Raw genomic sequence first — 3,455 nt, 5'->3', positions numbered from 1 at the left:
ATCTGGTTATGAAAACATTGTTAACCAACACAACACCAACATTTTCCTCAACCACGGTTGAGAAAAAAAAATAATAAAGCCTGCTGTTCGTTTTTACTTTAAGATGATCGGATTAGCCAAAAACTCTAAACCTTCATTCATTATCAGATTAGTCAATGTACCTTTAGCATCAACAAATTTGTGTACCTAAAATGTTGGAGATAATCCTGTTCATTGAAGATACAAAAGTTGGTAATTATAAGTAACATTGTTTAGTATATTGTATTTAATATGTGTATAAAGTCTGTCACACAGGATTCACATTCAATTACAAGTTGTTTTCACCTTTCATTGGTCAATTACTCAATTGTTGTGTGCTATCCAGTTTTTGGGCACCAAAAATTCTTTATTTTCATTCAAACTTCTCTGGGGAGATGCACAATCTTAAGGACTTGCTAAAACTAGTACAGGCGAATTTATATGAGAGAAGCATTTTTCACAAAATATGAAACACCTAATTATCAAATATATCAGTTAAATATATGAATATGAAACACGAATTCTCACACGAATTCCCACTTTGAAGGGTCTCTTCCGATCGCCCATGCATTGATAAATACTTGTGTGCATGATGGGATGTCATAGCCGAGTAGTTTGATATCTTGTGTTGATTCACGAGGAACAAGGGATTTGGAGTGTGTAGTCGTAAGCTTTCTTTGAGGACGGCCTTAAGGTAGGGCATTTTTTCTGTTTGGTCTTCGGTAATCATTGGTCTTCCTTGCCCTATTTTGAGTGCCTCTTGTTTCACTTCTTTCATCGCTCGTGGGTGTCTAAATAGCTCGCTAATTGCCCACTCTAGGCTTGTGAATGTCATATCAGTTCCGGCAGCAAATAAGTCCTACATAAAATCATTAATTGGGATACGGTAAAAGTCATTTAGTAAGTAACATTTGTACTTCTTATTGAAGTTATATCATATATTACACAACACGAAAGAAAGGGATGTTACCAAGATAATAGCCTTAATCATATCTCTCACAAGACGAAAGCTTGTAACATTTTCTCTTTGAATTTCTGATAAGATATCACAAAGATCTTGGCCTTCAACGCCCACCCCTTTCTTGTTTATATGTTCGTAGATAACGCCCTCTAAAAACTCATCAATTACTTTTACAACTTCATCAGTTATTTGCTCTAATCCGCTTAGTTGATCCACCCACTTTAGGGATGGAATATAACTCCCAACGCTAAAACTTCCCAACAACTCCATAGTCTTTCCTAACAATTTCTTAAAATTCCACCCATCATACGTCCTCCCCAAAGCCACCCTACAAACTACATTATTCGTAATCGAAATAAGTAGCTCGCTCAAATTAACAACCGATCCATTCGCTCTTCGTATCTTTTCCATCACAAGGGCCATCTCCTCCTCTCTCACGTGTCTATATGACTGAACCCTTTTGTTGCTTAAAAGATGGAGTACTGCAATGCTCTTTACTTGCCTCCAATACTCTCCATATTGTGCAAAAGCTATATCTTTGGAGGCATAAGAAATTCTACTTGGGATGCTTAGTCTTGGTCTGTTTGCAAATATTAAATCATTTGTTTTCAGGATCTCTCGAGCTGCATCAGCAGAGGAAGCTACAAGAACCGGTACGGCACCAATGCGAATCAACATGAGTGGACCATAGGTCTGAGCCAATGCGCAAAGGGCACGGTGTGGGCTCGAGCTTAGTTGGTGAAGATTTCCAATTAATGGCAGCATAGGTGGAGATGGTGGTAGATTTTTGTGGGAGTTTGAAAGACGAAAGATATGCTTTTAAAAGAAGTAAGGCAAGGATGAAGGGAATAGAAGAGAAGATAAAAGCTTGCATAGTGAAAGACATAATTCATATACACTTGCTAAATTTATAGTGAACCTTAAAGGCCTTTGCTGCTATATATATATGCTGCATATGGCGTACTAATGGGTACATTTTATATATACACTTAACATGTTTATCATATTAAAAATGTGTTACTCTTTATATTTAATTGATACTTTTTAATGCAATTTTTATTGTGAAAGGTTAGATAACGTACGTGATAATCTGTACGTGAAAATGATACGAAAAGATTTGTGTGATGACGAGGTCGGATAAATGAGTTCTTTTAGTTGGTCATCAAATGCTGAAAGAAATAGATAGGCTGAGTTTAAATAACCAGTGAGCTGAACTACATCATAAAAACAAGCTAACTTACACTTGTGAAGGATTTGGTTAAGTAAATGAGGCTACTGAATAATGGTGCACCAATGACATGATTATCAGACACCAATAATACGTACTACGGGCTGCATGGAATATCGGCCTTATTGCATCATATGACGCGTTTTGCTTGTCACCGGTGTCTGAGATTGTTCGGTGACGCACTAGTATACTGTATACAGGCCGTATCAAATACTACAGGCGTATGCTGGCTAGTTTTTATTTTCTATTTTTTTTTTTACAAACCTAATCCATATTTTATAACTTTTTTAATCAAATCAGTCACTAAGTAAACTTCTTTTAATAAAACCAAACAACCGTATGATAATATATATATTCTTTTAAAAAATAATCAAATTTTATAACTTTTACTAATCTATTGTTTTCACCATGATCAAATTTGAGAAAAACTTTGATCACTTGCATATATATTTTTCTTCGACCTTTGGGACTAAAAAGAATGGTCTAGTAAATCCAGTTATAATATTATAATGTTTCTTACTTTGTAGTTGTATATAAGAAAAAGATTGAAAATCGCTTTTGTACCCAAGATCGCGCAATGTATTTTTAGAAATTTTTTTTTGGTGGGATTCGTCAATAATCACTAGTTAATTACTGAAAAATTTTGTGCTTGCCCGAGATATCATTAGTGGCGACATTTGTCGCCGCTAAAAGTCTGCCGGGTTCAATGCCCGAGGTTAACTGAATTTAGGCGACACCTTTAACAGCGAATTAATAGCGACGACTTTAGAGCTTTAGTGTCAAAACAATAGTGACGACTTTAGATAAATAGCGATGCATTAGCAGAGACATGTGCTATATTTTACATATACACATGTTTATTAAACTAAAAAAATGCATTACTTGATATACTCAATTGATACTTTTTAATACCAATTTGAGATTTTTAGGTAACGTGATAATTTGTGTAAAAGATTAAGGAACGATGTGTGATGGCAAAAGGATAACAGAGTTATTTTATTTGATCATCAAATGCTAAAGAATTGGAAGGGTTGAATTATAATAACTTGGAAAGCTGAACTAGACGCAACATAGTTGTTGGGATTAAAGGTGGGCAATAACTTGAAGTTTTTCCTAAGGGTGTAGATGAAATCATGAAAATTTTATTTATCAGATGGTGTATTGGTGTTGTTTGAAAAATATTTTCCAAGCTAATTTAATTTTAAGAAACTTTTTTCCTCTCATATTCTCAAGGGATAACTTTAATAC

At 34.7% G+C, this 3,455-nt stretch overlaps 1 pseudogene; it reads right to left on the bottom strand.

The window, feature by feature from the left end:
• Window positions 1-542: 542 nt before the first annotated feature.
• On the bottom strand, window positions 543-1,934 carry LOC143633520 (cytochrome P450 71A4 pseudogene; annotated as a pseudogene).
• Window positions 1,935-3,455: the final 1,521 nt, after the last annotated feature.

Source organism: Bidens hawaiensis, unplaced genomic scaffold (genome assembly GCF_021521415.1).
Source record: "Bidens hawaiensis isolate Kalapana, Puna unplaced genomic scaffold, B.hawaiensis_p1.1 tig00006773_1, whole genome shotgun sequence".
NCBI classification, from domain to species: Eukaryota; Viridiplantae; Streptophyta; class Magnoliopsida; order Asterales; family Asteraceae; genus Bidens; species Bidens hawaiensis.
The sequence above is the reverse complement of the archived record's forward strand: the minus strand, read 5'-3'. Positions and strand labels throughout refer to the sequence as shown.